Source organism: Colobus angolensis, unplaced genomic scaffold, assembly GCF_000951035.1.
Source record: "Colobus angolensis palliatus isolate OR3802 unplaced genomic scaffold, Cang.pa_1.0 Scaffold81, whole genome shotgun sequence".
In the NCBI taxonomy this organism is placed as follows: domain Eukaryota; kingdom Metazoa; phylum Chordata; class Mammalia; order Primates; family Cercopithecidae; genus Colobus; species Colobus angolensis.
In genome coordinates, this window is record NW_012121932.1 from 12,485,292 (window position 1) to 12,513,288 (window position 27,997).

Sequence of the window (27,997 nt, forward strand, 5' to 3'; positions counted from 1 at the left end):
CCTGTGTCATGAATGGTATTGCCTAGGTCATCTTCCAGGGTTTTTATAGTTTGGGGTTTTACATTTAAGTCTTTAATTCATCTTGAGTTAAATTTTGTATATGGCATAAGGAAGGGGTTCAATTTCAATCTTCAGCATGTGGCTAACCAGTTATCCCAGCACCATTTATTGAAGAGGGAATCCTTTCCCCATTGCTTCTCTTTGTCAGGTTTGTCAAAGATCAGATAGTTGTAGGTGTGTGGTCCTATTTCCAGGTTTTCCATTCTGTTCCCTTGGTCTATGTGCCTTTTCTTGTACCAGTACCAGAAGGTTGTTTCTGAGCTATTTTTCAAAGAATCTGTTCTGAAAGTTCTGTTTATTCATCCTCCTTCTGGCTGCTGCTTATCCTGGGTGTATTTATATTTCCTGAGGGTTTTGGTAGCTTCCCTTTATATGGTTAAATAAAATACTTTTTTTTTATTATTATGCTTTAAGTTCTAGGGTACATGTGCACAACGTGCAGGTTTGATACGTAGGTATACATGTGCCATGTTGGTTTGCTGTACCCATCAACTCATCACTTACATTAAGTATTTTTCCTAATGCTATCCCTCCCCCAGCCCCTCACCCCCCAAAAGGCCCCAGTGTGTGATGTTCCCCGCCCTGTGTCCAAGTTGGAAATCATCATTCTCAGCAAACTGTCACAAGGACAGAAAACCAAACACCACGTGTTCTCACTCATAGGTGGGAATTGAACAATAAGAAAGTACTTTCTATTTTTAGTTTGTAAGAGTTTTTATTGTAAATGAATTTTAACAAATGCTTATTCATTACATCTATTGAGATAATCTTGCAGTTTTCCTTTAACCTTTTTCTGTGGGGAGTTATATTAATTGACTTTCTAAGGGTAATCTCACATCCAAATTGATACATTTACCTTACCAGCATGTGCATACACATGCATACATATTATTTTTAAGATTTTTGTATTTATGTTTATAAGTGAAAATCATCTATAATTTTCTTTTACCATCCTTATCTGGTTTTGGTATCAATATGTTGCTAGTGTCATAAATGAAGTTTGGGTATATTTTACCTTTTTATATTCTCTTGGTTTATATGAGATTGGAATTATTTCATTGTTTGTGATATAAATATGTATTTTAAAATTTGGGGGTCATTTGATTAGTATTTGTATTGGAGTCTAAATAGTTATGTTTACTCAGTCTACTGACATGATCATTCTTGGTGCACCTTCCATGTGCCAGGTACATTGTAAGTCCATTACTAAATTATTTTATTTGATCTCCAAAGTACAGATGAGGACAATAAGTTTATTAGAATAAAGCTATTTGCTTAGGTTCATGCAGTTAGTAAATACTGAGGCTGGGATCAAAAATAAGTTTCTCTGATTTTAAGGCCTCTTAATATAAACTCTGTGGCAAAGAGACACACACATACCACATAATAAAATTTCTGATGGATTAACAATGGTAATCTCTCGGTAATGGAATAATAGTTGACCATCTGATAAACTTTTCCATCTTATAAACTTTTGCATATTGTGATTTTTGCAGGAACATTTATTTTAATATCACATTAGACACACACATATATGAAATTAATTCAAGGCTGTGAAGATTAAAAATTGAACTGACTTTCATACCAAAATTACATAAAATTATGCAGTCATACTCCTTAAGAGCTCTTGAAACATGAAAAAATATGACAAAATTGTAGTTCCAGCCCAGAAATGCAATTACTTCAAGCATTTTAGGGAGTAATTTATATGCACCTTTGAAAAGTATGGAGGTTATAAATATAATAGATATAAGTATGATGGAAAATAATGAGATCTGGAATCAATTTGGGTTTGAATCACAGTTCTGTAACTTACTACATTTCTGATCTTGATACAATAAATCCCTCTAAGACTCAGTTTCCTCCTGTGCAAATTAGAAAAAAATACCTAATTAGCAAATATACTATCTGAATAAAGTATGATCATGTACCTAAAGAACCTATCACATACATGCTCAAAAAGTTATAGCAATTATTATTCACTGCTCACATTTCAGTCATAATTTGCCATTTATATTACATTTCTTGAAAGTTGTTATTCACAATTTACTTATTTTATGTCTTAATAGCATTTATTTTATATGTGGGATACATTCAAGTGCCTTTTGTTAACAGTAGAAGGATTTGGTCGTGTTAATGCCCCAGTATTTAAATAATACTTAGAATTATGTCTAGATTATGTGATATGGTTTGGCTCTGTGTCCCCAACCAAATCTCATGTCAAACTGTAATCCCCACATGTTGAAGTGGGGGCACTGGTGAGAGGTGGTTGAATCATGGGGGTGGACTTCCCTCTTGCTGTTCTCACAGTGGAGTTCTCAGGAGGTCTGGTTGTTTGCTGTTCTCGCAATGGAGTTCTCAGGAGGTCTGGTTGTTTGCTGTTCTTGCAATGGAGTTCTCAGGAGGTCTGGTTGTTTGAAAGTCTGTAGCACTCCCACATTCATTCTCTCTCTCTCTCTCTGTCTCTCTCTCTCTCTCCCCCCCCTTTTCTTCCTTGGTAAGATGTGCTTGCTTCCCCTTCACCTTCTGCCATGATTGTAGATTTCCTGAGGCCTCCCAACCATGCTTCTTGTACAGCCTATGGAACTGTGAGTCAATTAACCTCTTTTCTTCACAAATTACCCAGTCTCAAGCAGTTCTTTCTAGCAGTGTGAGAACAGACTAATATATGATGTTTTTATTATTTTCTGAAATTAGACTTATATAAGTAAGAGAAATTAAAAAGAATAATTGGTCTTCCAAAATGGTGAAAAGTCATTACACAATTATAATTGACATGTTGATTTCAGGTTGTGGAATCATCATTGCAGCAGCTGGAATGTGATCCCACTGAAATAGAAGAATTCGTGGAGCATTTTATTTTATTGAATGCAATTTCCTCAAAAATATCTAAATTAGAAAAAGAGTACTTAACAATTTCTCAGCTGTATTCTGTTGTAACCCATCACCAGATCCATATTTCAGAAGAGCAAATTGCCATATTCCAAGTTCTTCATATTAAGTTTAGTCAACTAAAATCATCTATGAAGTTAAGTATAGTAAATAAAGACACTGCTTTAACTAAATTCAGAGATAACTTGGAAGCATGTATCAGTAGTCTACGTGTTGATGTTAGCAATTTAAAAGCCAAGGTAAGTTTTTAGGTTTTTTTTTTTAATTTTTTTAATTAAAAACTTGACCTTAGTCTCATAAATCCAGGCATTTGGGTATTTGCTTTCAGTGGAATTTTGGCTAAACAATTTAATACAAGTATTCTTAAACTGGGATTCACAGACAGAATTTTGGTGATTTGTGAATTTGAATGGGAAGTAAAATTACATCTCTATTTTCACTAATTTCTAACTGGAACTTAGCATTTTCTCAACTATGAGTGAATGTAGGGAACAAACAGCAGCATGGCTGGTGACTTTTACCATAGGCTTCAAGAGACTGCCAAATGGGCTCATGGCATAAAAAGGACTAAAACCCCCTGAAATCTTTCTGGGCCAGTCTTTATCTTTGTCTGGGCAAAATGGTAATGATAGTTCCAGTTTCACTCACTTATCAGGTAAAAGCCTAGATTATGTACTAAAATGCTTTCACTGCCAGTAAAACAGGTATGTTCTAGACATACTGATTTCTCTTAGAAAGTCCTACTCTTATTTTTTAGATAAGAACTCCTCTTTTGTTATGTGCTGGTACTCAAGTGTCAACAGCAATGGAAATGATCCAGACTCTCTCAGGGGAAGCTGCAAGTTTAACTAACAAAGCTAAAGCATATTCAAGCTATCAGGATTGTTTCAGTGATTCTCAATCTCATATGCATTCTATTAACATGGAAGAAATTGCACAGATTTTGCTTTCAGAGATCTCTGACATTGAATGTGACTTGACTTTGAGGAAAAAATTATGGGAAGCACAAGAGGAGTGGAGGCAAGCCTCTTGGGAATGGAGGAATAGTTCTCTTCAAAGTATTGATGTAGAATCAGTACAGAAAAATGTTTCAAAACTGATGCACATAATCTCGGTATTAGAAAAAGGTAAAAATGTGTTTCTCAAATTTTCCCACCTAGATCTATGTACCAAATGGCCTTTGGACATCAAGAGCATTGTCCTTGGCTTGTTTCTTTACCTGTTCTCAGGGGTTGACCATTATGGCTAGAACTACAGTACAGGAGTATAGGTAGGAATTTTATTGAAGCAAAAAAGAGATTAAGTCCTTGTCAAAAAAGTTTTATTAAATAATTAACAATTTTTATGTCCTTTAAAAGTTGGTTCCCTGCATAGAACCCCAGGTACCTCACCCTCAGTATGGCCCTTAGGGCACTGGTCGGAGATGTTTTGATGATAAAGGACCATCTGCATAATCATTATCTTTTGGGCAGTGGGTAAACCGTGTAATTTTTAGAGGTTTATTTTATTTTAATTATAAAATTTGAAATCTTGCCAGTGCAAAGATACTGCTTTTTGTGAGAACATTTCTGTAAGATCATATCCTTTCCAAAAGGGAGATTTTGTTTCACCTGGCCAAGAGAATATCTTTGTATTTTTTAAAAGACTTCTCCCCTATCACTCAGCTATACCTTAAACTAAAAATTCTTCTCCAGAAAAGCCAGAAAAACACTTTCAGTTGTTTTAAAATTATGTAAGAAACATAACAATAGCACAGAAGTTTAGAAAAGAGAACAATTGGGGGCAAATCGCAGTCTCTTTAACATAACACCCATTGTGTGCATCCCCTCTTAATATTTTGTTATATACATGCTTTGGAGAACAGTAAAGTAACAACTAGATGATACCTTCTTTTACCCATGGTTCCCCAGATAAAATCTTGCTGTTTGCCAAAGTCTAGACTGGCAAAACTAAAGTTACACTCTTGATCTTCTATTTAATCAGGTCTTAAAAACATGCTACTATTTAATATGGCTTTATAAAAGAAGCCGCACGGGCCGGGCGCGGTGGCTCAAGCCTGTAATCCCAGCACTTTGGGAGGCCGAGACGGGCGGATCACGAGGTCAGCAGATCGAGACCATCCTGGCTAACATGGTGAAACCCCGTCTCTACCAAAAAATACAAAAAAAACTAGCCGGGCGAGGTGGCGGGCGCCTGTAATCCCAGCTACTCGGGAGGCTGAGGCAGGAGAATGGCGTGAACCCGGGAGGCGGAGCTTGCAGTGAGCTGAGATCCGGCCACTACACTCCAGCCTGAAAAAAAAAAAAAAAAAAAGAAGCCCCACGTATACAAATTGGTTTTTTGAGTGTCTGGGTGAAGTTTTCAGTTCTCCTGGGTCCCTAACTTTGGCCCCCTCCTCTTTCTTTTACAAGTTGAGTAAAAAGATTGTAAGAGTTGAATCTTCCACTCCATAGGTTTTGAATCCTGTACTTCAGTGGTTTGTCAATGGCAGAGGACAGACTAGTGCTGGTCTGTGGCAAAGCTGTCACCTACATTTCCTACATTTTGGTGTTGAAGTATTTTTTAATGAAATCGTAGTGATGGTATATTTTTTCCCTTGATGTTCTTCCATACTTACCAAAATTTTAAAAAACCCAAACCAGCTGAGTACAGTGGCTCATGCCTGTAATCACAGCACTTGGGGAGGCTGAGGTGGGCGGATCATTCAAGGCCAGGAGTTTGAGACCATTCTGGGCAACATAGCAAGACCTCATCTTGCTATGTTAAGATGTTAATTAAATAAATAAATACCCAGAATCTATGATAGTCTTCTGAATGTTTGTGTTGTGAGTGTGTGTGTTTGTGTGTGTGTGTGCTCGCGTGTGTGTGTGTGCGTGTGTACCCATTTGTCTGTATATTTATCATGTCAGGGAAAATCTGGGAAACCTGTGGTAGCTGACCACTCCTGGTATCAAATTTTCTAAGATAATTTGGTTTTGATAGTTAGGCTTTAGTCACCAGTCTTTATAACTATTTCTCTTTATTTTAATGCATAGTTGATTCTCATGGAAGGGTGATGTTAATAAGGCTCACTGCTTCATGTTATTTTAATGTAGTTTAATAATTGGTAAAGTAGTGTTTAACAAATTTTAAAGAAAAAAATCTTATTTTCTCAATTTTTTTGTTTAAAAAATATAATGAACATATTGTAAGCCTACTGACCCATTGTCATTTATAGGTTTACCTAAAAGCGATATGCTGACACATCTTAAGCAAGTGGTAACAGAGTTTAAACAAGAGCTGCCTATCATTATAGCTCTGGGAAATCCCTGTCTCAAGCCAAGGCATTGGGAGGCTCTCCAGGAGACTATTGGGAAGTCAGTTCCCCTTGATAAAAACTGTAAAGTAGAGAATCTTCTAGCTCTCAAGGTAAATAAAAATGTTTTTTTAAAAAAATAGGTTGAAATACCAGATGGACCAATTTTAAATAGGCAAGTAAATATACAATGAATAGGAATTAGGAAAGGAAGTTTATGAGTGCCTGGGAAAATAATAGTACGTTTATAGAATAATAGGTGATAGGAAATTATTTAATTGGAGATACTGTAAGCTATTAATTATTCCATTATTATTTAGGTGATTAAAAAACAGTAATACTGGTTTTCATGTATGACAAATAAAATTAGTGCTTCATTATTTAACAGTACTACTAATACAGAACACATTTTCTAGGAATGGAAATATCAAAACCACTGTATTCATTATATGTAAACTGAAAATATGTTAAGACATCTAAGAATTGCCCTACCTTAACATATATATAACTTGACATTATATTTAAAATGCATAATAAACAACTATTTGACTTTCCATGTAAGTTTTATTATAAAAAATACTTTTTTCAATTTTTCCATGATTAAAAATTTTCTATTTTCATGCCTAACTTGCAATAAGCTTCATTTATGTTTAATGTTTCATGGCTGACAACATGTAATGTAATCAAAACACGTATTTTGTTCCTGTAATTCTCTACTAAATGATCTGTTGTAATGAGGAACAGGGACACTTTTTTTAAAGAATTTAAAAAGAAGAATTTTTTAAAAAACAACTTTCATTTTAAAAAATTAGATTATTTTTTATCACCAACCCTAATCTCGACTTTCTCCTGAACTCCAAATTCACATACGCAATTTCCTATTCAATATCTCAACTTATATGTCTAAGTTGAGATATATCAAAAACATAACAAAACATGTCAAAAACATTCACCTTTCATTCTCCATCTCCCAAATTCTACTCTTCCTCTGTGTTTCTTATCTCAGTTAATGGTAGCTCCATTCTTCCAATTGTTTACACTAAAAATCATGAAATAATTGTGAATCTTCTTCATAATCCTCATCGTATCTAAATATCTCATCTTAGAGCCTCCTCACTGATATACATGCCCAACTAATATACATGCCAAGGGGAATTCAGCAAGATAGCTAGATGATGTCAGAGCATAAGAGCAAATATCAACAGATGAATTTATTTCAAATCAGCATGCATAAAATGTAGCACAATTTGAGTGGTATTTATTTCCAGTCTCGGGTTATTGGAACTATTCTTGGGTAAGTTAGATAAAGGGTGAGAATTTTTCAGACTAAATGTAGCAGTGAGCTATAAAAGTTAGGGTAGATAGGTACATATGATAGCAGCTGGTGGCCTACATGGGGAGGGTGGCCTGTAATAACTCAAAGGGTTCCAATCAGCTATTACATGTCTAACATTAATAGATAGTTTAAAGAGGAAGTCCCATGCACTTTTTAGAGGGCCCCAATTAGGACAGTTTGACATGTGAACAAAAGTGAGCAAGGTCTTCAGCCTTTGAAATACTGCTGTGAGGAGTTAGAGGAACCCCTTCTTCTTCTTGAAGATAATTGTAATAATAGAAGGGATAAGGAGGCAATCAGCCTGTAGAAATTTGACAATGTATCCAGTATAATGTAGATGCCAAAATGGACAGGATTTGGCCCAGAAACTCAGTCTTCATTTATTAAAACTTGCATTTTGGAGGATTGACCCAGAGGTGGTGGTCATGCTGCAAGACTTTCCAAGATAGGTCATATTAGAAGTTCTATTAAATGAATAAAGTATGATGGCTTGCAGTTATATGACAACCATTTTGTCCAAGATGTTGTGCAGGCTCTGAAAAACCTACCACATGAAAAGCATTTCATGAAGTAAATTAAGAGCAAGAACTCAATGGTATGCATATGATGAACACTTATCAATCATTTTATGGTTGATAATTTTCACTTTGGAAAGCCATATGCTTTATAATGAAGTTACATAATTAATTATAACCATCAAGATTCAGCTGAAAGCACCCAGCTATTATCAAGTCACTTGGAAGATCTGACTATTTGTCAGTCAGGTCCCATACTTTGACCATAAAGACTTGACAAGGGTAGATTCACTTCACTGAAATTTTGCTTTACACATTATCAGTGTCTGGATTTAGTTTTTAGCAATCTCATAATGTTAGCATTAGGCACGAACTTTGATGGTTCTATAGTTCTTTATCTGCCTTTGACTGAATAATCTATGTCAAAAGGTAGGCTTCTTTTCCAAAACTGTTACTTAAGGCCATAAGAAGTAACTGATCCCACCATCCTTACAATTCATCTTTGGCAAGCATATAAGAGAAATGATGAAAACTAGTCATATCTGTTCATAATCCCCACTGAGTTGCATTACTAAAACATAGGGATTGGGCATTATTCTTTAACACCATAGAGATGACATATAGGAATGGTGGCAGAGTCTTACCTACCAGCTATAAAACAATAAGCCCAACTAGTTAATTCTAAGATGTGTAGATGAGAAGGTCTCTGAATATCTCTATTATAGTGAGTGACTCTGGAGATCTTATATCAGGATCTTGTCCTATAGGAATTGCAGGTCAGTGCACATGGTAAGAAGATCTGTATATACTCCACTAATGTATTTTAAGAAACATGTATCCTGAAAGAAATGAGGCAAAGAAATGGAAGCCATGGAAATCGGGATCCATCAGAGTTGCATTCTCTTACATGAATATATCCCAAGAATATTGTAGAGAGTAAAAGCATGTCACAAAGTAATTCAGCAGTTGGCATTAGGGCAGAGGAAAGAATGCTGAAGGAAATAATACCACCTACACATATACAGAAGGTATACACTCTTTATAACTGGCTAGAATCAGAGGAAAGTTGGAAATTTTCGCTGATTATGAAAAATGTGAAATAGGATGATTTTAAAGTGCAAAGGGATATGTCGTGAAGGTTAGACCATAAAGTTGCTGGTAAGGATGTAAACCTAACTGGAATTAGATCATCAATATTTTTGATGTGCCTTTCAAAACATGCATTTAAAATTTCCATTTTTGACATATCAGGAATTATTTGCTATACTGGATACTAAAGAATAATTTGTTCATTTTAGATGTTTCAGTATGAAAATGAAATAAATGATATGTCAACTTCAGCAACTAATGAAGCTGCTCTTGAAAAAATGCTATTTAAGATAATTGATTTTTGGAACATTACTCCTTTGCATTTAGTTCTTCACCACACAGAGATTTACTCTATCTTCATAATACCATCTATAGATGACATATCAGCTCAGTTAGAAGAGTCTCAAGTCATACTTGCAACAATTAAAGGATCTCCCCACATTGGGCCCATTAAGGTAAGTATTATGGCAAAGGAAAAATGTTTTCTTTTTCCGTAGTTTTATTATTTCAATCTTTTGTGGTCTACAGTTTGCCTTTGAATTGTATAAATCATTCATATACTTATATAAAAATTACATTGAATATTTACTACTTTGAATACCAAAGATAACTTTTTGTGGAAGCCTTAATTGTTCATGAGGAAATGTCAAAGTTTAATTTTGGCAGAAAAGATAAATTTAGATCATAGAAAAATATGACCTTATTACCGTGACTTTTATCACCAGTGTACAGTGTTCCCTGATAGTCCCTCATTGTGCAACCCCACATCTGGTAATATACCTAATAATTATTTTAAGATGTAAAGAAACTCAACATGAGATGTAACAAAATAGAGATAGTAAGTAGCAAAATTAACATAATCATATACACACATATATGTATGTGCATCTATATAAATAGATGGAGAGAGAGAGAAAGTATATACACAACAATAGGAACTCACATTATTTGTAGGATTTAGGGAAAATGTCAGTTAACTGAAACTTTGGGGGAAAAAACTCAATAAATTACAGAAGAAAATAAACCCAATACACTTTATTCTTTAATCACATGCAGTACAAAAAAAATGAACAGCAGAAAAACAGCAAAAAAGGCAGACAAAACAAAACACCCAAAACAATAGAAATTTAAAAGCAACCATCAGAATATACAGGAAATGTAATCTAATTTTTTTTAATTTAAAAGTAAGGAACAGGAGAAAATCACGTTTCAAACCTGTCACAATTGGCTAGAGCCCTACGAAAAGGAATGTTTAAGCATTAAATGCCTCCATTAAAAATGAAAAGTGAATTTAATAAATGATAAATAAGCACATTCAAGAAACTGAAAAGAACAACAACAACAACAACACACACACACATACACACACAGCCTTCTACTTCTAAGCAAGATGGAGTATAGGGACCAGATTTACCATCTGTCTTAGTCTACTTAATGTTGCCTTAACAATACCACACACTGGATGATTTATAACGAAAAGAAATTTATTTGGCTTATGGTTCTGGAGGCTGGGAAGTCCAAGATCATGGGGCTGGCATCTTGCCAGGGCCTTTGTGCTGCATTATTATCCTATGGTGGAGGCAGAAGAGCAAGTGAAAGCACAAGATGGAGAGAGAAAGGGGGCTGAATTCCCACAATAACTAATCCATCCCTGTGATAATGGCAGTAATCTATTCATTAGGGCAGAGCCCTCATTATCTAATAACCTCTTAAAGACCCCAGATGTCACCACTGTTACAATGGCAATTGAATTTCAATATGGGTTTTGGAGGGGACATTCAAACTACAGCACCAGCTTGCCTGAAATAGCTGAATCAGACTAGACAAAATATATGGAACAATGGTTTTTGGGACACTGGACATCAGGCAATGAAGGATGAGGATCCCTGAGAGATGAGCAACACACAAGGTAAGCCCTACGATTCTACCAACTTATTTTCTTGAGTTTCCAGACCTTGGAGAGGGGAGATAGGGAGGAATACAGGCAGAGCCTGGCAGACTTCTGATATGAGGAGATGCTGTTGAAGGTCTGGAGAATCAATGTAGGCTACAGTATTTAGGATAAACTACCAGGGAAGATAAAGCTGCAGAGACAGAGATCTTCATAGATTTGTGGCAGATCTCTACACAAGCATTCAGTAGACCCAATCAATGACACGTGAAACTGCCAGAGGTCAGGGAAGCAACTACTTGAGAAAATTAGAGGGAACAATGCCTGGTGCTCACATAGGGCTGGGAATAGTGCCTGCATGCATGGTCAGAACAGAAAACCTCATAATTCATAAGCACTCAAAGAGTCTTGCCACAGTAATATGGAATAACTAGTCCTGAATTAAATGTTGCTCTTGTCCTCCCTAACAGATCTTAAAAGCAAGACCTAAAATGATGAAACTGTAAGTAATTTAACTGCACCCAGAACAAAGCTCAAGACTATAGGAATATAATAATATCCAGTACCCAATAAGATAAAATGTACAATTTCTAGAATGCCATCAAAGATTAGTAGACATGCAAAAAAGAACCAAAAATAGAACTCATGATGAAAACTTAACCAATGGAAATTGAATCTGAACTGACACAGTTATTAAAATTAGAGAAAAGGACATTAAAATGGTTATACATTTATTCTATATGTTAAAAAAAGTTAAGTAGAGAGAGGTAAAAATATAAAAACCAAAATTAAACCTCTAGGGATGAAAACATTTACAATGTCTGAAGTGAAAAATACATTGGAGGAAATTAACACAGATTAAACAGTGCAGAAGAAGATTGGTGAATTTAAAAATATAACATTGGAAATGATTCCACATGAAACATAGGGAGAAAGAGAAATGTTAAAAATGAAAAGAGCATCAGTGAGCTGTGGGAAAGCTTCAGGCAACCTACTAGATAAATAGTTGGCGTTCCCTGAGAGGAGGAGTGAGAGGGAGAAACAGAAAAAATTACTGAGAAAATAATGACCAGAAATTTTCCAAGTGTATTGAAAACCATAAAGCCATAGATTTACGCTTATTACATTCTAAGCACAAGAAACATCATAATTTCTCAAAACCAGTGGGGAAAATAGACAAATGACCAATACTAGGAATAGAAGAGGTGACGTTACTATAGATTCAGTAGATATTAAAAGGTAAACTGGAATATTAACAACTTTAAGTTAATAAATTTAAGTAATTAAATGGGCAAATTCCTTAAAATACACAAATTACTAAAGCTTGCTCAAGAAGAAATGGATAACTGGAATAACTATAATGTGTACTAAAGATATAGAATTGATAGTTAAAAATGTTTTAAAATTTTCCTACAAGGAATAGTCTTGACCCAGATAGCTTGTGCAAAAGTTTTATGAAAAAAATAATATCAGTTATGCACCAACTTTTTCAGAAAAGTGTGGAGAAAGGAATCCTCCGTAACACATTCTGTGAGGCCAGTATTACCCTGACACCAAAACAAGACCAAGATATTATAAGAAAACAGGCTGGGTGCGGTGGCTCACACCTATAATCCCAGCACTTTGGGAGACCAAGGCAGGCGGATCACCTAAGGTCAGGAGTTTGAGACCAACCTGGCCAACATGGTGAAACCTCGTCTCTACTAAAAATACAAAAATTAGGTGGGTGTGGTGGCGGGTGCCTGTAATCCCAGCTACTAGGGAGGCTGAGGCAGGAGAATCGCTTGAACCTGGAAGGCAGAGGTTGCAGTGAGCTAAGATCATGTATTTGCACTCCAGCCTGGGCAACAAGAGCGAATCAAAAAAAAAAAAAAAAAAAAAAAAAAGAAGAAGAAAAAAGAAAGAAAACAACAGATTTAGAAAGGAGATATTAATAAAATTTAAAAAACCTAGAAATCAATAGCCCTCTTAAATATAGATGCAAACATTGTAAAGAAAAATGTCCAAATCAAGTCCATCAATATATAGAAAATGTTGTATTATTACCAAGAGAGATTAACTTGAGAAATGCAAGGTTAGTTTAACATTCAAAAATCAATCTATAATTTGCCATATTAAACATAAAAAGAAAAAACAGATAATATTCTCAGTACATGTTAAAAAAATTTTTACAGAATTTCAACATTCATTCCTGATTAAAATATCTCTCAACAAATTAAGAATAGAAGATAACATTCTGAATAAAGAACATCTATGAAAAACATATTGTCCTTAATGGTGAAAGACTGAACACTTTTCCCCTAAGATCAAGAATAAGGATGTTCTCCCTTACCAATTCTATTCAATGTTTTACTGGAGTTTCCAGCCAGTACTGAAGTAAGAAAGAGAAATAAAAGATGTCCGGATTGAAAAAGAAGAAGTAAAATATTATTTATATTCAGATGCCATGATTACCTATGTAACAAAATCAAACAAAATTTACAAACAAACTAAACTTATTTTAGCAAGTTTGCAGGATACATGATTAGTATACAAAGTCAACTTCATTATATATACTGGCATTGAGAAATAGCATAAAAATAAGATATATAAACCCGAGAAAAATATATAAGATCTGTACACAAAAAACTTCAAAACCCTGCAGAGAGAAATTAAAGAAGACTTAAAAAATGGAAGATACATTGTGTTCATCCATTGAAAGACCTAATAAACATGTCAAATATCACCAAATGGATCTCTAGATTCAATACAATCCTAATCAGAATCCTAGTAGACTACTTGTAGAAATTGACAAGCTGATTCTACAATTCTTATGGAAATGTAAAGGTCCTAAAATAGTGTAAACAATTTTACAAAAGAAGAACAAAGTTGGAGTATTAAAACTACCTATTCAGAGGCTCAGAGGCCCAAACAGTTTTTTTTTTTTTTTTTAGGTGTGGTCTTGCTCTGTCATCCAGGAGAGATTAGAAATAGACATTTTTACAACTAAGTTTTAGTTGTATTTTCCGTTTTCTAAATTTAACAGTTTTTTTTTTTTTTTTTTGGTTTAAAATAGACAAGAAAGACAGAGTACAGAAATAGACTCACATACATATGGACAACTGATTTTCAACAAATATGCAAAGATAATTCAGAGAAAAACCAGCCAATTTTTAAAGAAATGGGGCTAACATAATTGAACAATCATATGCAAAACAAACAAAAAACCCTTAAGCCACATCTTACAACATACACAACATTTAACACAAAAAAAGGATTATGGACCTAAATGCAAAAGTTAAAACTATAAAAGTATGAGAAAAAAACATGAGATATTTTTGTGACCTTGCTTTATGCAGATTTCTTCAATATGGCACCAAAAGCACTATCCACAGAAGGAAAATTTATGTATTAGATTTCATCAAAATTAAAAATGTGTGCTCCTAGAAAGACACTTTTAAGTGAACAAAAATATAAACCAGAGACTGGGAGAAAATATTTGTAAAGCATACATCTGTTAAAGGACTTGTATCCAGAATATATAAAGAACTATCAAAATTCAATGATAAGAAAACAAAATAATCCTGTAAAGAAATGGGCAAAATATTAAAATAGAGACTTTACCAAAGTGGATATATGAATGGAAAAGAACACATTAAAAGATGTTTAACTACATTAGGGAGATGGTACTGTCGTGAGATACCACTACACACCTTAAGAAATGACTAATAAAAGATCATCCCAAGTGTTGGTGTGGATATTCAGGAATTAGAACTCTCACACACTGCTGTGCAGAATGTAAAATGTTACAAGCACTTAAAAAGTTAAAAAAAATCTATCATATGATCCAGCTATTTCACGCCTAGGTATTTACCCAAGAGAAAGGAAAGCTAGGTTTATATAAAGACTTGTAAATGGAATGTTCATAGCAGTTTTATGTGTAACAGTAAAAACTGGAAACAGCCCAAGTGTACAACAGGTAAGTGATAAGCATTATCATACATGTATACATATACTTTGGAATACTACTTGGCATTAAAAAGGAAATTAAAAATAAAGGAAAAAGATTAAGAGTGAACAAAACCTTCAAGAAATATAGGATTATATAAAGAGATCAAATCTATGACTCATTGGTGTTCCTGAAAGAGAGGAGACAAAGAAAACAACTTAGAAAACATATTTCAGGATATTGTTTATGAAAATTTCTTCGGCTTTACTAGAGGCCAACACTCAAATTCAGGAAACACAGAGAACCCCTGTGAGATACAGTACAAGATGACCATCCCAAAGACACGTAGTCGTCAGATTCTCCAAGTTGGAAATAAGAGAAAAAATGTTAAAGTCAGCTAGAGAGAAGGGGCAACTCTACAAAGAAAACCCTATCAGGTTAAGAGCAGACCTTTCCGTGGAAACCCTACACACCAAAGAGATTGGGGCCTACATTCAGAATTCTTACAAAATAGAAATTCTGACTAAGATTTTCATATCCAGCCAAATTAGATTTCATAAGCAAAGGAGAAATAAGATCCTTTTAGGACAAGCAAATGCTGAGGGAATTTGTTACCACCAAACCTGCCTTAAAAGAGGTCCTGAAGGGAGCACTAAATAAGAAAAGGAGAGACTACTACTGGTCATTAAAATACACACTTAAATACATAGACTATTGACACTATAAAGCAACTACACAATCAAGTCTGAATAATACCCAGCTAACAATACAGTGACAGAATCAAATATACACATATCACTACTAATCTTGAATGTAAACAGTCTACCCCTATTAAAAGGCAAAGAGTGGCAAGTTGGATAAATAAGACCCAATAATGTACTGTCTTCAAGAGACCCGTCTTAACTGCAATGACATCATAGGGTCAAAGAAAAGGATGGAGAAGAATCTACCAAGAAAACAGTAAACAGAAAAAAGCAGGGGTTGCTATTCTAGTTTCAGACAAAAGCGACATTAGAAACCAACAAAGATCAAAAAAGACAAAGAAAGGCTTTACATAATGGTAAAGGGTTCAATTCAACAAGAAGACCTAACTCTTCTAAATATATATGCACCCAACACAGGAGCACACAGATTTATAAAGCAAGTTCTTAAAGACCTAAGAAGAGATTTAGATAATGACACAATAATAGTGAGAGAATAATACTGCTAACAGTATTAGACAGATTATTGAAGCAGAAAATTAACAAAGATATTCAGGACCTGAACTCTGCACTTGATCAAATGGACCTAATAGAAATCTACAGAACTCTTCACCCCAAAACAACAGAATGTACATTCTTCTCCTATGTACATGGCACAGAAAGCAATTCTCAGCAAACTTAAAATAGTTAAATCATACCAACCACACTCTCAGTCCACAGTGCAATAAAAATAGAAATCAATACTAAGAAAATTTCTCAAAACCATACAATTACATGGAAATTGAATAACCTGATCCTGGATGACTATTGGGTAAACAATGAAATTCAGAGAGAAATCAAGAAATTCTTTGAAACTAATGAGAACAAATATACAACATACCAGATCTCTGGGATACAGCTAATGCAGTGTTAACAGGGAAATTTATAGCACTAAACTCCCACATGAAAAAGAAAGAACTCAAATTAACAATCTAAAACTCCCACATGAAAAAGAAAGAGCTCAAATTAACAACCTAACAACACAGCCAGAGGAATTAGAGAAACAAGAGCAAACTAACCCCAAAGCTAGGAGAAGATAATAAATAACCCAAATCGGAGCTGAACTGAGGAAATTGAGATGTGGAAAGCCATCCAAAAGACTGAGTTGAGGAGTTGGTAATTTGAAAAAATTAAGATACACAGACTTCTAGCTACAATCATAAGAAAAAAATAGAGAAGATCCAAATAAACGCAATTATAAATGACAAAGGGGACATTACCACTGATCTGACAGAAATACAAGAAACCTTCAGCAACTACTATGAACACCGTTATGCACACAAACTAGAAACACTAGAAGAAAGAGAGGAATTTCTGGGCGCATACAACCTCCAAAGACTGAACCAGGAAGAAATTGAATCATTGAACAGACCAGTAATGAGTTCAAAAATTGAATATGTAACAAAAAGCTCAAGAATAGATCACAGCCAAATTCTACCAGATGTATAAAGGAGCTGGTACCATTCCTACTGAAATGATTTCAAAAAGTTCAGGAGGAGGGACTCCTCCCTGACTCATTCTGTAATGCCAGAATCATCCTGATACCAAAACCTGGCAGAACACAATGAAAAAAAACTTCAGGCCAATATCCTTGATGAACATGGACATAAAAATACTAGCAAACTGAATCCAGCAGCACATCAAAAAATCTAAGCCACTCTGATGAAGCAGACTTTATCCTAGGATACAAAGCTGGCTCAACATACACAAATGAATAAATGTGATTCATCACATAGACAGAACTAAAAACAAAAATCACAATTATCTCAATAGATGCAGAAAAAGCTTTTGATAAAATTCAACATTCCTTTATGTTAAAAACCCTCAACAAACTAGGCTTTCAAGGAACATACTTCAAAATAATAAAAGCCATATATGACAAACCCACAGCCAACATCATACGGTATAAGCAAAAGCTGGAAGCATTCCCCTTGAATCAGAAGAAGACAAGGATGCTATCTCTCATCACTCCTATTCACCATAGTGCTAGAAGTTCTAGCCAGAGCAATTAGGGAAGAGAAAGAAATGAAAGGCATCCAGATAGGAAGAAAGGAAGTCAAACTGTCTCAGTTTGTAGACCATATGATTCTATACCTAGAAAATGCCACATATTTCTGCACAAAACTCCTAGATCTGATAAACAACTTCAGCAAAGTTTCAGGATACAAAGTTAATGTACAAAAATCAGTAGCATTTCTGTACACCAACAACATCCAGCCTGAGAGCCAAATCAAGAATGCAGTCCCATTCACAATAGTCACAAAAAGAATGTGATACTAGGAATACAGCAAACCAGGAAAGTGAAACATCTTTACAAGAATTACAAAGCTTGCTCAAAGAAATCAGAGATGACACAAACAAAAGAGAAAACCATCCCATGCTCATGGATAGGAAGAATCAATATTACTAAAATGGTCATACTGCCCAAAGCGTTTTACAGATTCAGTGCTGTTCTTATCATGCTACCAATGACATTCTTCACAAAATTAGAAAAATGTTTTAAAATTCATATGGAACCAAAAAGAGCCCAAATAGCCAAGTCAATACTAAGCAAAAGAACAAAGCTGGAGGCATTACATCACCTAACTTCAAACTATACTTCAAGGCTACAGTAACCAAACAGCATGGTACTAGTACAAAAGCAGACACATAGAACAGTGGAACAGAATAAAGAACTCAGAAATAAAGCCACACACCTATGACCATCTGATCTTTGACAAAGTTGACGAAAACAAGACATAGGGAAAGAATTTTATATTCTGTGGAATAACTGGCTAGCCATATGCAGAAAATTGAAACTGGAACCCTTCCTTTCAACATATACAAAAATCAATTAAACATGGATTAAAGACTTAACTGTAAAACCTAAATCTGTAAAAGCCCTGGAAAATAACCTAGGAAATACCATTCTAGGAGCCAAGGCAAAGATTTCATAACAAAGTCACCAAAAGCCATTGCAATACAAACAAAAATTGATAAATAGGACCTAATTAAACTAGAGAGCTTCTGCACAGAAAAAAACAAAACAAAACAAAACCTATCAACAGAGTATAACAGACAACCTATAGCATGGGAGAAAATTTTTGCAAACTATGCATCTGATGAAGGTATAATATCCAGAATCTATAGGGAACTTAAACACATTTACAGGTAAAAAACAAACAACTCCATTAAAAAGTGGGTAAAGGACATGAACAGACACTTTTCAAAAGAAGACACACACATGGCCAACAAGCATATGAAACATTTCTCATCACTAATCATGAGAGAAATACCAGTCAAAACCACAATAAGATACCGTCTCACACCAGTCAGAATGGCTATTATTAAAAGGTCAAAATATAACAGATGCCGGTGAGGTTGCAGAGAAAAGGGAATGCTTATACATTGCTAGTGGGAATGTAAATTAGTTGGTGATTTCTCAAAGTACCTAAAACAGAACTACCATTCAACCTAGCAATCCCATTATTGGGTATATACCCAAAGGAATATAAAATTGTTCTATCATAAAGACACATGCACGCTTACGTTCATCACAGTACTATTCACAATAGCAAAGATGTGGAATCAACCTAAATGCCCATCAACAGTAGACTGGATAAAGAAAATGTGGTACATATACCCCAAGGGATACTATGCAGCCAGAAGAATGAGATCATGTTCTTTGTAGCATCTTGGATGGAGATGGAGGTCATTTTCCTAAGCAAACTAAGACAGGAACAGTAAACCAAATATTGCATGTTCTCACTCATAAATGGGAGCTAAACATTGAGTACACATGAACACAAAGAATGGAACAACAGAGACCGGGGCCTACTTGAGGGTGGAGGGTGGGAGAAGGGCGAGGATAAAAAAGCTACCTATTGTGTGCTATGTTATTACCTGGGTAACAAAATAACCTGTATACCAAATCCCTGTGACATGCAATTTACTTGTATAACCTGCACATGTACTCATGAACCTAAAAGTTATACAGAAAAAGGGAATGAACTATTGATATATGTAACAATATGGATCAGTCTCAAAATAATTATGCTAAGTGAAAGAAGTCAGAGCAAAGGGAATACATGTTGTATGATTCTGTTTATATAAAATTCTGGAAAATACAAACTGTAGTTTCAGAAAGTAGATCAGTGGTTGCCTGGTGGTAGGGGTAGGAAGGGATAGGAGGAAGGAATTCCAACAGGACACAAAGAACGCTTTCAGGGTAATGGATATGTTTGTTATCTTGATTATAGTGATCTTTTCACAGGTAGAAGAACATGTTAAAATTCATAGAATTGTATACTTTAATTAATGTATTTATTTTTGATATGGAGTCTTGCTTTGTCACCCAGGCTGGAGTGCAGTGGCACAGTCTCTGCCCACTGAGTATCTGGGATTACCGTCACCTGCCACCATGCCTGGCTAATTTGTTGTTGTTGTTGTTGTTGTTGTTGTATTTTTAGTGGAGATGGGGTTTCACCATGTTAGTCAGGCTGGTCTGAAACTCCTGACCTCAAGTGATCTGTGCGCCTCATCCTCCCAAAGTGCTGGGATTACAGGTGTGAGCCACCGTGCCCGGACAAAATTGTATACTTTAAGTATGTGCAGTTTCTTGTGTATCAGTGATACCTTAATAAAGCTATTGAAATATAAAATAAAGTTAAAAAGTAAGAAATATGGAGGTAAGTACCAGAAGTCAAATATAAATGAGTTATAAATGGTTCCCCATGAGGAGCCAGAGAGTTAGGGGATGGGCAAGTCCACTGGTTTCCAAATAAGCCTTTTAGTATTAATTTATTTTTAACCATTTTCCTATTATTTTAATAAACATAGCAGTTAGAAAAAGACACTATAGCCATACAATGGAATTTTCTGAAATCATTAAAATAGTGAAGAAAACATATAAGTACTGACATAAAACCTCTCTAGAAGACATTATTTGTTATGAAATGCAAGTTATAAAACAACGTATATAATATGGTTGTATTTATATTTATATAATACATTAGGGATATTGTATGTGTATCTATATGTGAAATTATGCTTAAAGAAAGGACTGAAATAATATGCATATCACATTTCTGGTTATGTTTCCTCTGTGATAAGAAGTAGGAAATAAGTGTTGAGTGCTAGACATACATGTTAATTTCTACATGTATATGTGTGTTACTCAAATCTTTTACAAAAATATTTGCTTGTTGTATAATAAATATGACAGCAAATGGATGACTAGGACATCTTAAACCTCTCCTACAACTAAATATAATTAGATCTGTATTCATTTATGTGACCTTCTATTAATTATTTTCTGTATGTCAATGACTGATAATCGCCTTTGATCTGTTTCTGTTATGTAACTCTTAAAGAAGAATTTTATATATTTAGATTTGTTTGTATATATGTTTCTATCATTGTAGGATCTTGTGAATGAATGGGATCAAAACTTGACTCTCTTCTCTTACACCCTTGAGGAATGGATGAATTGTCAAAGAAATTGGCTTTATCTTGAACCAATCTTTCATTCTTCAGAAATACGAAGGTAAAATACCTAAAATATACCATATATGGGTTAAAAATGCTTTGTGAGTAATTTGTTTTCTTTAATTCTTGAGAAATCATTTCTTCAATGAACAGTCAAGCTATCCTATCCTACTTATAGACACAGGAGTATAATTTGCTGAATCATTATTATTTTTCTTTCATAAAAGATTATAAGCACATTTTTGTAAACCTTATTACTTGACTATTGGTATAAAAATATAAAGAGCTAAGAAAGAAGTGTTAATACATCATTATTGGCTGGGCACGTTCACTCACGCCTGTAATCTGAGCATTTTGGGAGGCTGAGGCAGGTGGATCACTTGAGGTTAGGAGTTCAAGACCAGCCTGGCCAACATGGTGAAACCCTGTCTCTACGAAACATACAAAAATTAGGTGGACATGGTGGTGGGCACCTCCAATCCCAGCTACTCGGGGGGCTGAGGCAGGAGAATCACTTGAACCTGGGAAGTGGAGGTTGCAGTGAGCCAAGATTGTGCCACTGCTCTAGCATTGCTCTGTATTTTTTAAAAAAGTGTCAGATACATCATTATAATCCCAAAACTACAATATTATGTGTCTCTTTCATTCCGGAATACTAGTGTGGTTTTGATGTGAATCATAAACATGTTTTTAGTAGCATTCATACATTAATAAGAATTTCTTAGGCTGAGTGTAATGGCTTATGCCTGTAATCCCAACACTTTGAGAGGCCAAGATCGCCTGAGCACAGGAGTTTGAGACCATCCTGGGCAACATAGGGAAACCCCATGTCTAAAAAAAAAAAACAAAAAAAACAGCCAGGGTTGGTATCACATGCCTGTGGTCCCACCCAGCAACTTGGGAGGTTGAGGTAAGAGGATGGCTTGGACCCAGAAGGCCATGGCTGCAATGAGCTGTGACTGCACGATGGCACTCCAGCCTGATCCATACCACAGAGAGACACTGTTTCAAGAAAAAAAAAAAAAAGAATTTATTACTATTACTTTGCGCCAGATGGAAGAATAGAGGGCCTGGGCAATTGTTAAAAATTCCACCTTTAAAAAACACCATACCATTCCAATTAATTGACCTCTGACTTTTTAAAGTGATTGGTCTTAAGGGTGCTCAAGTTGAGACAAATAAATTAGGCAGAATTTAAACTATTGACAGCAAATCATACAAGCTAGTTTATCAGCCATTCTGAAATAAGGTAGGAAAACATTGGGTGTGTATTTGAAAGGCCTATTACAGCAATGGGAAATCTGGAAAATCTTATGTCATAATATTGAGGCCATCCTGGGCAACGTAGGGAAACCCCACATCTTAAAAAAAATACAGCCAGGGTTGCTACATAAATACACAAGTGTAAAATATTATATCATTTTAGCTGGGATTGCAGGTGCCCACCACCACGCCCACCTAATTTTTGTGTATTTAGTAGATACAGGGTTTCACCATATTGGCCAGGCTGGTCTTGAACTCCTGACCTCAAGTGACCCACCTGCCTCGGCCTCCCAAAGTGCTGGGATTACAGGCGTGAGTGAATGTGCCCAGCCAATAATGATGTATTAGCAATTCTTTCTTAGCTCTTTATATTTTTATACCAATAGTCAAGTAATAAGGCTTAGAAAATGATATGTCAAGTAATAAGGCTTACATAAATGCAAAATATTATGTCAAGTATTTTGTATTTTCTTTTGGAGGCAAAGGGAAGCCATTAGATTACAAAAGGGAACTGTTTAAATATAAGTATTGCTTTGTGGGGAACAATATCCATTTGTGTTACACATGTATATTTCTTATATGTGTTACACATGTATATTTCTTATACGAATGCTTGGAATTCTTTTATTTGATTGATCTGTAGTTCTGAAAGTTCTCAAAGGTGAAACCACATATCTAAGGTGTATGTCCTTACGGATGCAACAACTTTGAGCCTTAAGTTTAAACTTTAATACTACCTTTTACTAAAGATCAGAATCCTTGGCAAGAGCGTTCAAAGTGTCACTAAATGGTTCCTTTATAGGATTTTCTGAAGTTGAAAAAGATGTTTTCAATTATAGGATTCTTAAGACATCTATATAATAGATCTAAAGAAAAGAAAAAGTGGGTCTATAATGAATCTGCCTTTGAGTAATGGAGCAGGATGATGAGCCCTGATACCAGGGAAAAAGCATGAAGAAGAAGAATGGGACAAGAGTTGCATTAAAGGGGCAGACTATCTAAAGGGAATATATGAGAGTATAGAATGCAGTGCCATTTACCAGAGCTCCAAACTAACTATGAGGGCTGTGCTAGGACATCCCAGAGACATTGGAAGGATACTTAAGAGAAGGTGAGACTGAAGTCTCCTCCTTGATAGGATTTTTGCTGAGCTACAGAAAACTTCTAGGTCCATCACGCAAGATAGGGAATGGGATAATAGTGGAAGGATTCTTTGGAGATTTTGACATGTATTTCCCTAGAGTGTAGGGACATTAGAAACTAGCGCTTGCCTCTTCTCTGGAGAATTTTAAAGCAGGCTTTATAACAGGGCAAGGAAGAAGTACAAGAATACATGGTTATCTTAGACCAGTGGTTTTCAACCAGAGGTGATTTTTTGACCTCTGGGGGACATTTCACAGTCTGGAAACATTTTTACTTGTCACAACTGAGGGGATACTACTGGCATCTCGTGGGTATAGGTCAGGATATTGTTGAACATTCTACAATGCACCAGAACCTCTCCCTATCCCCAACCCCCCACACCAAACAAAGAATTATGTAGTCCAAAATGTCAACAGTGCAGAAACTGAGAAATCCTGACAGACATAGTAGGAGTTTCCAAGCTAGAGCCACCTTGGAAGATCTCCACCCCAAAATGGCAGAACAAGGGAATCCCAGAAGTGTATTACTTAGAGCAGGAGCTTGAGGAATGGTTATAAGAGGCCAGCTGGCAAAAGCCAAGGAATGGTGCAATATAGAGATTCCTGTTGGGGTGCTCTGAAATCTCCAGCAATGTACCTTATGGATATCTGCCATGACAGAGGGCATGCAAGAGGCAAAAGAGGATTCAAAGTAACACTAGCTGAGTTAAGAAAAAAAAGTCCCTCTAAATTCCTCCCCTCTTCAACTTCAGAGCCAAGAGGAGTTTGAATCAGTTTGAGGCTAGGGTGGGAGAGGGGTAGGAAATATAGGTGAACAGAAAAAAAGTGAAATAATGCAACTATATAATTGTAGAAAATATCTCCCTCATTCAATTCCAATAACAGCAGAAACAAAACTAAATGTATTAATGGTTTATCACCTCACATGTGGGTTTTGCTTCCCTTTTCCAAAGGGAGAAAATAATGATAATATTCTGTAAAGGAAAATTTATATACCAAGGCTGACATGGCCCTTACATTTTCTTATCCTCTAAGATGAGATAACCATTAATAGAACTTCAGTGTTTTTATACATACCTCTATACTCTTGCTTCTAAGCTGAATGCCCTCTCTGTCTTCTATTCACATCAAAGCTCTACTCCTTTAAAACACGGATTAAATAGTGTCTTCTCCAAGAAGCTCTTGGCAGATACCATTTCTGCTCCAGAATATCAGTAACCCTTTGTTTTATTACATTTCTTAGGACACAAATTATTTCTACTTACCTTATGTAGAATTTCTATATATCTGTCTTCCACTATATACTAAGTATAATCTTGTTAAACTATGGTTGTTGTGTCTAATTTATCCATTTCTTACCATGTACATCACTTGTACATAATAGGCACTTAAAACGTATCTTTGATGATTTATCAATAAAATTTAACTTTGGCTGGGCGCGGTGGCTCAAGTTTGTAATCCCAGCACTTTGGGAGGCCGAGACGGGCAGATCACGAGGTCAGGAGATCGAGACCATCCTGGCTAACACGCTGAAACCCCGTCTCTACTAAAAAAAATACAAAAAACTAGCCAGGCGAGGTGGCGGGCGCCTGTAGTCCCAGCTACTCGGGAGGCTGAGGCAGGAGAATGGCGTAAACCCAGGAGGCGGAGCTTGCAGTGAGCTAAGATCTGGCCACTGCACTCCAGCCTGGACGACAGAGCGAGACTCCGTCTCAAAAAAAAAAAAAAAAAAAAAAAAAAATTTAACATCAAATGTTTTGTAACTCAAACAGTATTCCATAGCAATGCATTACATTATAGATTTTAATTATAGTGCCTTCAAAAAAATAAAATGACATCTAATTTTGTTTCTAAAGGCAACTCCCAGCAGAAACAGAACTTTTCTCTCAAGTGATTTCCATGTGGAAAAAAATAATGTCAAAAATACAAAACAAACAGAATGCTTTGCAGATAACCACTTCTGCAGGAGTCCTTGAAATTCTGCAAAATTGTAATATACATCTTGAACATATAAAGAAAAGCCTTGAGGTAAAACTATAGCAATTCTAAAGCAGTGAATCATTTAACAAAAGTAAAGTAAAAGTTATATAATGTAATCTACTGCAGAAGCTAATTCCAGTGCAGATTTTCTTTATTTTAGCTGCCAACAATTTTTTAAACTCTTAGTACCTGTAGAGTTAATAAAAATATTATCAAAAGGAAAAGTGTATGGACTAATCTAAATGACCATTGGCAAATTATCAAACTTTTGAATGCCCAGGTTCCCTTACCTTTTATTTTTATTTTATTTATTTATTTATTTTTGACATGGAGTCTTGCTCTGTCTCCCAGGCTGGAGTGCAGTGGTGTGATCTTGGCTCACTGCAAGCTGCGCCTGCCAGGTTCATGCCATTCTCCTGCCTCAGCCTCCTGAGCAGCTGGAACTACAGGCGCCGGCCACCACACCTAGCTAATTATTTGTATTTTTAGTAGATACGGGGTTTCACCGTGTTGGCCCAGATGGTCTCGATCTCCTGACCTCATGATCCGCCAGCCTCGGCCTCCCAAAGTGCTGGGATTACAGGCGTGAGCCACTGCACCCGGCCTTATCTTTTATTTTTTAAGAAAGACATCCTATCTTTTTTTTTAATATAAGACATGACTTCCTTCAGAAGGTTAATACTTTTAAAAAATATTGTTAGTTTTTAATTTTTGTAGATACATAGTAGGTGTATATATTTATGGGGTACATGAGATATTTTAATGCAGGCATACAATATGAAATAATCACATCAAGGTAAATGGGGTATCCATAGCCTCAAGCACTTACCCTTTGTGTTAAAAATAATCCAGTGACAATCTTTTAGTTATTTTTAAATGTAAAATTAAATTATTGTTGAGTATGGTCACCCCATTCAGCTATCAAATACTAGACCTTATGCATTCTGTTTTTTGTACCCATTAACTATTTCTTCTTCTCTCGCTCCCATTCTCTCCACTACTCCTCCTATCCTCTGGTAATTATCCTTCTACTGTCTGTCTCCATGATTTCAGTTGCTTCAAATGTTGCCTCCCACAAATAAATGAGAACATATGAAGTTTGTGTTTTTGTGCCTGGCTTTTTTTGCTTAACATAGTGACCTCCAGTTCCATCCATGTTGTTGAAGATGACAAGATCTCATTCTTTTTTATGGCCGAATAATACTCAGTTTTGTATATATACCACATTTTCTTTATCCATTCATCTGTTGACAGACACTTGGGTTGCTTCCAAATTTTGGTTATTGTGAATAGTGCTGCAATAAAGACAGAGTGCAGATACATCTTCAATATACTGATTTCCTTCCTTTTGGGTATATACCTAACAGTGGAATTGCTGAATCTTATGGTAGCTCTATTTTTGGTTTTTTGAGGAACCTCCAAACTGTTCTCCGTAGTGGTTGTATTAATTTACATTCCCACAGTGTACAAGGGTTCCCTTTTCTCCATATCCTTGCCAACATTTGTTATTGCCTGTCTTTTAGATAAAAGCCATTTTAACTGAAGTGAGATGATATCTCATTGTCACTTTGATTTGCATTTCCCTGATTGATCAGTGATAATAAACACTTTTTCATATACCTGTGTGATGGTTAGTTTTGTGTCAACTTTACTGTATTAAAGGATGCAAAGTATTGTTCCTGGGTGTGTCTGTGAGGGTGTTGTCAAAGGAGACTAACATTTGAGTCAGTAGACAGGGAGAGCCAGACCCACCCTCAGTCTGGGTGGACATCATCTAATCAGCTGCCAGTGCAGCTAAGATAAAAACAGGGAAAGGAACGTGGAAGGACTAGACTGGCTGAGTCTTCTGGCCTTTTATCTTTTTCCCTTGCTGGATGCTTCCTGCCCTTGAACATCAGACTCCAAGTTCTTCAGCTTTTGGACTATTGGACTTACACCAGTGGTTTTTTGCCAGGGGCTCTCAGGCCTTCAGCCACAGACTGAAGGCTGCACTGTTGGCTTCCCTACCTTTGAGATTTTGGGACTCTAACTGACTTTCTTGCTCCTCAGCTTGCAGACGACCTATTGTGGGACTTCACCTTGTGATTGTGTAAGTCAATACTCCTTAATAAACTCCCTTTCATATATACTTCTATCCTATTAGTCCCTTCCCTCTAGAGAACCCTAATACAACCTGGTAGCCATTTGTATGTCTTCTTTTGAGAAACGTCTGTTCAGATCTTTTGCCCATTTTAAAATCAGATTATTAAATTATTATTACTTTTTTCCTATAGAGCTGTTTGAACTCCATGTATGTTCTATTAATAGTTATTAATCCCTTATCAGATGGATAGTTTAAAAGTATTTTCTCCCGTTCTGTGGATTGCCTCTTCATTATTTTGCTGATTGTTTCCTTTGTTG